Genomic DNA, 10,000 nt, shown 5'->3' with positions numbered 1-10,000 from the left:
CCTTTCTAAAATTAAAGTGTTGGGTGCTAATAATGTAGTGGCATATAGAAGCTGACTTAACATTTCAGTCAGTTCTCTTAACTGCCACTTATTTGACCACGTCAGTGGTAAGGTAAATAGAGAGCTTTGTAAGGGCCAATGAAATGGCTCAGCAGGCCTGACAACCTAAATTTGATTCCCAGGACCTACCATAAAGGTTAAAGGAAAGCACCCACTCCTCTTATTTCATAGTTACGTGCATATGTACACACCCACATCATATTGCAAGAAAGCCATGAAGTGAATATCATATACTAATAGGTAAGGTTAAGAAGGGTAAACAGCCTGTGGAAGTACAAACAGGAGCTAACTCTATGAAGGATATTTATGTTTAACTCCTCTAAAACTTTTTTCTTTTTATGGCCAAGTTCAACGAGAGCCTTATTTCTATTCTCTGGTAGTGTCTTGTGGAGAGGAGCAGGTCAGAATGACAATGGTGCACATTCCTGATTAGTTTCTGGACCAGTTGGGAGTTCCTTCCAACATTAAAAGTAAGCACTAAGGTTTTACCTAAGTGGTATAGGCATGCTTAGACTGGCTTTCAAAATGGGTTCCACCTCTAGCAATATATACTAGTGCACATGCACACACACACGCATGTGTACTAAAACACAGAGACAGACTGACAGAGACAGAGACAAACACACACACAGGTCAGAAGGGGAGGGGGTGCAGGATAACTGAAAGAAATAACAGAAATAAAAAGGTAAAGAAATAAAAGGTAAAGATAAAAGGTCCCTCAGGAATGTGTTTTTGTCACTAGGATAGTACAAGCAAAGACTACATGATTACTTCCTGATTTCTATATACAATCTGCACATTCCTGCTCTAAAGGCACAGATATATATATATATTTCCACTTCCATTCATACTCTCTGGAAGAAGAAAGGAAAGAAAAAGTAGACTCTTTAAAAAATTATTTAATGTATATAAGTACACTATAGCTGCCTTTCAGACACCAGAAGAGGGCGTCAGATCTCATTACAGATGGTTGTGAGCCACCATGTGTTTGCTGAGGATTGAACTCAGGACCTCTGGAAGAGCAGTCAGTGCTCTTAACTGCTGAGCCATCTCTCCAGCATGGAAAGTAGACTTTGAAAGTTGCCCAGTTATCCATGAGACTAAGCTCAAAAGAGCCAGAGTGATTTCTCATACCAAAGGATATATCATTCATTTAAACACAGGCAATGCTATAAACAGCTTAGACGTCTTTGGTTAAGTGAGAAGCAGGGGATCCTTGATGTATGGAGAAAAAAGATCTGAAGCATTTCTGAATTCTATAAATATATTTTCATACTTGCCCACAGCACTTCCGTTTCTCCCATTATAAGGCCTCAGAATGCTATTCATTTTTCTGTCTCATGGCCCTCACTTCATTCCACTTTCTTAAGTCAAGAGACTTCTTCCCTGGCTACTTTGGCTCTAAAGTCCATTGTTTATCTCTCAATCTTTCCCCCACTGTAGCAATTTCTTCCTGACATTATAGTGTGTGTGTATGTGCATACATAAAATCAGTCTCAGTAGCCCGTGAAGCCAAAGGTGGCCAGCCTCTCTCATATATAAACAGCACAGGACACATTAAATTCCCAATAAATATATACTGAATATCAAATGTGTTCATTATGCCCTGTTTTGCAACAGTGTCATTTTAGCTTTGCAGATAAACTCAGTTAAAATAGTAATGGAATGTTACAGTGCTTTCTTGACTAGGAATTCATTTTTATAACTTGTATATTATCTGATTCAGTATTTATGAACTCCCTAAACATATGAAGCCATTTATATTTAACTTTATTTTAGCAAGGGAAATACATGATAAATCACCATCTTCTAATTAAAATAGAATTCGTACAGGTTCCTTTGCTCTTCAACAGTAAGTAGAAGATTTTATGTAGTTGAGAGACCTTTATTTCACTCCATTTTTGAGTAATCACCCCCTCCCCACCTTAGTTCTATTTATTCACTCCTTTTTTTTCCTTTTCTTCTTCTTCTTCTTCTTTTTTTTTTTTTTTTTTTTTTTTGTAAGAGTACAGTTAATAAAATTAGCCACATGGCTGGGGGTGGTAGTGGTGTACACCTGAATTCCAGCTCTCAGGAGGCAGTGGCAAGAGGATCTCTGAGTTCAAGACCAATCTGGTCTACAGAGAGAATTTTAGGACAGCCAGTACATTGAGAAATCCTATCCAGGAAAAAAACAAAACCAAACAAACAACAACAAAATTAGTCACATGGCACAGTTGGGAGGTGGAGGCAAGAACACCAACTTGAGTTCAACCATGATAACTGTAAAACCTTGTCTAAAAACAAACAAGGCTGAAGAGATGGCTTGGAATTTAAGAGTCACTACTACTTTAGCTTGGTTCTTAGCATCCATATCAAGTATGAAAAAGAAAACTGCTGTAACTCCAGCTACAGGCATCTCCTACCCTCTTTTGCCTTCTGTAGGAACTCACACATATGGAGAACAGACACAAACACATAAATAAAAATAAATCTTAAAACAAACCAATTCTCCAAAACTCTGCCAAACCAAAAAGACTAGTGTAACAGAAAGCTACGTGAATTCAACTTAAGCCTTGCTTGGCACTATCAAGTTTACAGACTGACTGCAACTTGCTCAAAATCATATACTAGCTCCTAAATGGCAGGAGATTCTTTCAATCAGGTCTTAAGGTTTCGGTTGAATAAGTACTTCTCATAAGTTTAGCCTGAGATCCATTATAGGGTCACGAGGATTCTTTCAAAAGGTCCATCTGGTTCTCCCCTGTCTATTTGCATCACTAGACTGTGCTCTTCTGTGTTTGTGTTTATGTATGTATTCCTGAGATGTACATTCTGCCAGGATTAAAAGTCAGAGGCCTTACTCATATTAGACAAGGGCTTTACCTCTGAGCCACATTCTGCAGACTCAAACATCATTTATATTTTAATCAAAACCATATCCTATCAGGGAAAGTGTCAGAGTAGAAGTTAGGCAAAAACAAAACCAATGCCATTGTTTTAAAGTTATTTGTCATATAATATGGTACTTATGTAAACATATAATAAACTTATTATTCTAGTGAATCTTTAAATATGTAAATATATTTTATTTAATATTGTTAAGATGGCAGTATTACCCAAATTTGCCCAAGTTTTAATATAATCCTGATGAAAATCCAAGCTGGATTCTTTACAAAATTATTACTGATTAAAAGTGGTATGGTAATAAAATAGACATGGGGTGGGGGGCAGCAAACAACCCCTTCAACACATTTAAACAGTTTTAGAATTTTCAAACTCTTTTAATTTTAAAACTTACAGTGTGCTGCTAACATCCTCAGTTTTGGTCAACAAATTTCCAACCACAGTACTGAGACAGATCAATACTCACCCCACTCCCCCAAACAAATCCCCCAAAGGTCTCCCTACACCCACCCCCAAACTCTTGAAAAAAGTGTTGAGACAAAAACTAGGTATGGGGCTACAGAGATGGCTCAGTAGATAAGAGTACCATTTACTCTGGTAGAGGACATAGGTTCAGTCCCCAGCACCCACATGGTGGCTTATAACCGCCCGTAGTTCCAGTTCCTCAAGATCCAATGGCCTTTCCTGGTGCTACAGGCTACTGCACATACTTGGTGCATATAAATTCATATAAGTACAACACAACATATTCACATAAAATTTTTGGGTTTTTTTCACATAAAAATTTTTAAGTAATTTTTTTCTTTTGGAGACAGGATTTTGTCCTCGAACTGGATATGTAGACCAGGCTTGGCCTTGAATTTAGAGATCTACCTGCCTGTGCCTCTTGAGTGCTGGGATTAAAGGGGTGTACCACCACCACCGGACTAGTAGATAAATATTTAAAAAGCTGAATAAATATGGGTACAAAGATGATGACAGGTTCCTATCTCAAAAGGGGTAAATAAAATATTTTATTACTTAATGAATAGCCTCTTGATAAAATCACATTTCAGTAACCAACCCAAAGAACAGTATTGATGATTGACACATTCTTTTGAGTTTGTGTGAAGAAAAGCTGTAATGTAATGAATGAAGGAACAACAGAAGGAAGGAAGGAAGGAAGGAAAAAGGGAAGGAGGGAGGGAGGAAGGCAGGAAAAAAAAAAGAAGTAACTGGTACTCAGAGAAACAAGTCATACAGTGTGATGGCTTGCTCTTTATTGCATCTATTATGCATACAACAGAAAAACAGAACACCTTGGGTCTGCTTGATATAAGTGTTTCTATGATGCATACAATGTGAAATCAGAATACCCTGGGTCTGTTTGCCATTAGAGTTTCTACTATCCTCAGATAGCATTAACATAACAATAAAATTCTGCAATGAAATATACAAAATATCAAAAAAAATTTACAGTTGATGTGTTTAAAAACAGATACTTTACCTGTAAAATTATGAGAACATATTCAATATGTTTTAACTTTTTTATTTTTTCCATACAGGGTTTCTCTGTGTAGTCTTGGCTGTATTGGAACTCTGTAAACCAGGCTGGCTTTGAACTCAGAAATTTGCCTGCCTCTGCCTCCCAAGTGCTGGGATTAAAGACATGTGCCACCACTGCCTGGCCTTGTTTTAACTTTTGAGTAACTAGAGGTTCACAGGAAATTAAAAAAAAAAAATAGTATAGCAAAATCAAAAATGTACCATTCATGTAGCTTCCCCTAATGCCATTACAGGTGTATTTTTTACTATCAAAGCTAAGACGTTGCTTTGTATTTAGTTTAAAACCTCACTGAGAGCTGGGCAGTAGATGTGCAGGGCTTTAATCCCAGTACTCAGGGAGGCAGAGCTAAGTGGGGCTTTGAATTCGAGGTCAGCCTGGTCTACAGAGTGAGTCCCAGGACAGCCAGGGCTACACAGAGAAACCCCGTCTTATACTCCCTACCCCCAAACAACAACAACAAGGAGCCGCACGGGTCTACAGAGTGAGTCCCAGGACAGCCAGGGCTACACAGAGAAACCCCGTCTTATACTCCCTACCCCGAACAACAAAAACAAGAAGCCTCACAGGTCTACAGAGTGGGCTGCCGGCCAGCCAAGGGCTACATAGTAAAATGCTGTTTCCAAACAACTCCAAATCAACAAAACCAAACCAAACCATACTTAAGACTTTACTTGCTGGGCAGTGGTGGCACACACCTTTAATCCCAGCACTTGGGAGGCAGAGGCAGGAGATTTCTGAGTTCAAGGCCAGCCTGGTCTACAGAGTGAGTTCCAGGACAGCCAAAGCTATACAGAGAAACCCTGTCTCAAAAAACCAAAAAACCAAAAAACCAAAAAAACAAAAACCAAACCCAAACCCTTTACTTATCAGAGTGTGTGGAGACGCACAGTTTTATTAAACATACAGGTTCATGTAACAAACAACCACCACAATCAAGCACCCCACCCCCCAGGTTACCATTTTTCCCATCATCATCATCTTATTTTTCTCATTTCAAGAATGTTACATAAACAGAGCCATAGGGTATGTAACTGCTTAAGATTTTTATTTTTTTAAGATTTATTTATTATTATACAAAAGTACACTGTAGCTATCTTCAGATGCACCAGAAGAGGGCATCAGATCTCTTTACAGATGGTTGTGAGCCACTGTGTGGTTGCTGGGAATTGGACTCAGGACCTCTGGAAGAGTAGTCAGTGCTCTTAACCGCTAAGCCATCTTTCCAGCCCAAGATTTTTATTTTTAAAGTTATCATATTTTCTTTGAGGTCTACCCAAGCTATTGCTATAGCTATAGCTTGGGCCCCTTTATTGTTGCATAGTATTCCATACATAGATGGTATGGGTACATCATAGTTTAAATTACTCAGCGAGGGACCTTGGAGTTATTTCCAGAAATCAACAACCCAATTACTTATTTTAGACAGCAATTCTGTAATATGAAAATTCCTTTCTCAAGATTTTTTTAAAAAAGGTCTACCACTATTTAAGCTTGCATACACGCAGAAAATTTTAATTTCACACTAAAACTTTTTATTTTATTTTTATATTCTAGATCATCTCTTAGTACAATGACCAATGCATCAAGAGGGACCTCAAATCTCAAAGTGACACAATAGTGAAGTCATGGAACTCTTTCATGTACAGGACAGGTTAGTAAAGCTAACTGCACAACCACAAAGGCAGCTCCCATCTGTCACTCACTAAACTAAAATTGACATAAGTCAAATGGCAGAACTTCCCTTGCATCAGACATCAGATTACACCTCTCAAATTCAGAAATACAAACAATTTCTCTACTTAATTTTTTTAGAAGGAAATTATAGAAAGTTGTAGATGACATAAATGGAGAAACCCAAAGAGCTCCCACTTAAAAATGCTAAGTGATCTAGTATTTACAGAATAAGAGGCTCAAAAATGTACAGCTTGCCTAGAGAAGTGACTTTACAGGTAAAAATTAAGAAGAGTCCCAGGGGCTGGAAAGACAGCTGAGAAGCTAAGAGCACTGAGTGCTCTTTCAGAGAACCCAAGTTCAATTCCCAGCACCCACTGGCAATTCCCAAGAGTCTATAACGGCAGTTCCAGAAGATCCTATACCATTTTCTGACCTGAGGGCACTAGAAATACAAGGAGTGCACAGACACACATGCAGGCAAAACATCCATACACAAAAATAAGAAATAACTTTTGAAAAGTTAAACTACCAAGCATGGGCCACATGTTTTTAAACTTAGCACTCAGGAGGCAGAGGCAAGTGGATCTCTAAAGTGTGAGGCCAAGTTTGGTCCACAAAGAGTTCCAGGACAGCAAGGGCTACACAGAGAAACTGTCATCAAACACCTTCTTCCCACCCCCCCAAAAGGCACAAACCTATCAAATGACAAAGCAAAAAAAGACCGAACTCTAAAGGAAAATGTTGACTTTAATGTATGTGTGAACACTGAGAATGGGTGAGCAGTACAACAGTAAAGAACAAAACCTGGAAATAAAACAAACTGCAGGGAAATTCAGGAAAAGAAGTAGCTTTGAGCCATGATTTATATCTTATTTCACTTGACCATCGGTGACTAATTAAACTACATTGTGGAGATTATATATACTCATATGCAGACTAACACTGGATACAAGCAATTTGTTTAACTCAAGTTAATCAGGCCCTTATATGAGGATCAAAATTAACTTGATAGAAATTTTATTATGTTATTTGATGCACGGTGCATGTTTGTATTACTAGTAAAGATTACAGTGAGCTCCAAGGATTAAGTGCAAGGCAATGTAATTTTTTTTTAAGTTCAGTATTATATGGGGAAAAAAACCAAATACATTTCCTTTTCTTTCACCGGCCACATCAATTTAGTTACCTAAAACCATAAGTAAATTATTCTTCCTATAGGCAAGAGTGACTATAGAAATGGAGGATTGGCTCTGTGGTTTGCAAGAACAGCAATCTGAAATTTTCATTTCCACTTGTAAACACACCTACCTCTATTACATATGAGTGCTGGACATTTTTATAAGAGATCATGGGAAGTGTTAAATAGGGAAGTTTTCTACTCCAAGTAGGAACAGAATAACCCAAGTGGTTATAACGGGATATTTAAAACATCAGCTCAAAAGAAAATCTTTTTAATTACTTGGTAAGTTCCCTTAAAGAAGCACCCAAGTGCAGAGAGCTCAATAAGTGGCACCTGACTGTGCAGATGCTGTCAACCTTGGATATTACCCGCAACACTTCATGACACAACTGTTGGCATGTTAATCTTCAATTGGTTCAGCTGCACCAACTCCAAGGACACCTTTATGTGTGAAAACTATACTTTCAAACATGCTTGGGAACAGAGGAATATGTTATTTCAAAGAAAAGAAACACCCAAGGACTGCTAAACAATGGAATAGGAACTAAAGAGCAAGGATTTAACTCAATGTTGGAATACTTGCTAGCATGTGTGAGGTGAGAGGTTCAATCCCTAGCACTGAGGGGAAAAAAAAACAAAGCTAAAGTAAACTAACAAACCTCAGGAGCACAAAGCAACAGTCTGGTAAAGTAACTTTCTCCATCTTAACTTTGTATCAGTCACTTGCTTCCTCTGCTAACAGAATGAGTCCAATGGCAACTGTAAACTAGACCTTGAAACATACTAACAAAGTAAAGTGAGACAACACTATGAACCGTTTACTACTACAACATAAAGTACATTGTTTATCACAGGTAATCTATTTGAAACATGTTTCAAATGCAGAAGTTTTAGACAAAAGGAAAAAAAGATATTGTATAAGACAAAATTCTCTTTCGCACCCAATGACCAATTTCATATATACTGTCTACTTAAAAAAAAAAAATGGCTGGAGGCAAGCAAGACAGCTTAGTGTATAAAGGCACTTGGTCTTCAAATCAGACCACCTGAGTTCAATCCCAGAGACCAATACGATAGAATAAGAACTGATTTCTGCTAACCTTACCACTGCCCTCACCTTCCTAAAATGTATCATGGTACTTCTGTGCTGCACCCGCATCCCAGTAAATGTAATGAAAACAAACAAAATGGCTACTGTGTACATTAACACTTCTATAATACTCAATAGCAGAAGAGATTTTGAGCCTGCAACAATACTCTGTGTATATGAACAGCAAATTCATTCTCTAAATATGAAAATGAGAAAACAAATAAATATTTAATGTAGCAAATATATACCTATGAGACAGGTACCTAGTAGCTTTACATATTCTATTTACAACTCCATAGACTAAGCATTATCCTCCCCATTATACAGATTAACCGAGGTTAGGTTAGATTAGCCTCACAAAATGATCCCACAACTAGTAAAAGAATGTAGTCTCCTGTATTTTCATGAGGCCTTCCCTGCAAAGAATTCATGAGACCTAAAAATACCATTGCATAAATTACCAATTAATTATCAAGTTTGGGGAAACATGCTAAGGAATGGATGCTATGGGTACTTAATGGAGGAGGTGAGGGAACCACTCTTCAAAAGCTATGTACTACGTTAAAAAAAATTAGTAACATATAGCCAGATTCTTTCTGAATCCAAATGAATGGATCTATTTTACTTCTGTATCTACTTGCATTGTTTTGAGAACATGGCAGATCCTAAGGTACTTCTGTGACCCTGAAGAAATAGTTTATCAGTGAAAGCACAGGTTGTTTATTCAGGACCAACATTTATTCTAGAAGAAGGAAATCTTAGAAATGGGGTGGTCTGCAGTCATGCCTACTACTGATTAAAGTCATATTCTCCTAGGCCAATAAAGCAGGCTGGAATCTGAAAAGATGGGCACACTATCAAAATCTGATGCACCCATAAGACAATTCCCAAAAATATAAAGATGTAAAATTTTAAGAGAATGGTATTTCTTCAGTTAAATGTGTAGCTACATGAACCCTACTGATTCAAGTATTATAAGGAAGGGTCTCCTATACTGAGTTCAGCTGTTTATGACACAATGCTCTTGGAATCAATGATATTTAAATTTAAGGGGTTTCTTTAGCTGGGCGATGAGAGTCTACACCTTTGATCCCAACACCTGGGAGGCAGAGACTGAGAAAGGTGGATTCTGTGCCCTCAAGGCCAGCCTTTTCTACACTGTGAGTACCAGGACAGCCAGGGCTACACAGAGAGACCCTGTCTCAGGAAAAAAATCCAAAATAAAGGGGACTGTGGGATGGGATTCTTTAACTTGACCTGGGCAAACTATATAACCTTAGGGGTGGGATATGTGTGTTTCATGTATTCATTCATGCTAGAAATTCTTTCTTCTTCTTGTTCTTCTCCTTCTTGTTCTTGTTCTTCTTCTTCAGAAATGCATCTTATTATTTAGTAAGCAGTGCTGTTTTGGAAGCTACCTCTTCACCTCTAACTAGTTTAGGAGACTTGCTTTCTCAGGACCCAATTCACAGAAGTCACCCTAGCCAGACCCAATTTTATTTCTCTACAAAAGCAAGTTCAGACAACAGTGACCATCTCTGGCACATAATAACCACAAGAAAAA

The 10,000-nt window shown here is 37.9% G+C and overlaps 1 protein-coding gene across 9 annotated transcripts in view; it reads right to left on the bottom strand.

The window, feature by feature from the left end:
- Nucleotides 1-10,000, bottom strand: part of R3hdm1 (R3H domain containing 1) — a 137,392-nt gene that overhangs the window by 126,618 nt on the left and 774 nt on the right. The window lies entirely within an intron of this gene.

This window comes from Mastomys coucha, unplaced genomic scaffold (assembly GCF_008632895.1).
Source record: "Mastomys coucha isolate ucsf_1 unplaced genomic scaffold, UCSF_Mcou_1 pScaffold1, whole genome shotgun sequence".
NCBI classification, from domain to species: Eukaryota; Metazoa; Chordata; class Mammalia; order Rodentia; family Muridae; genus Mastomys; species Mastomys coucha.
The sequence above is the reverse complement of the archived record's forward strand: the minus strand, read 5'-3'. Positions and strand labels throughout refer to the sequence as shown.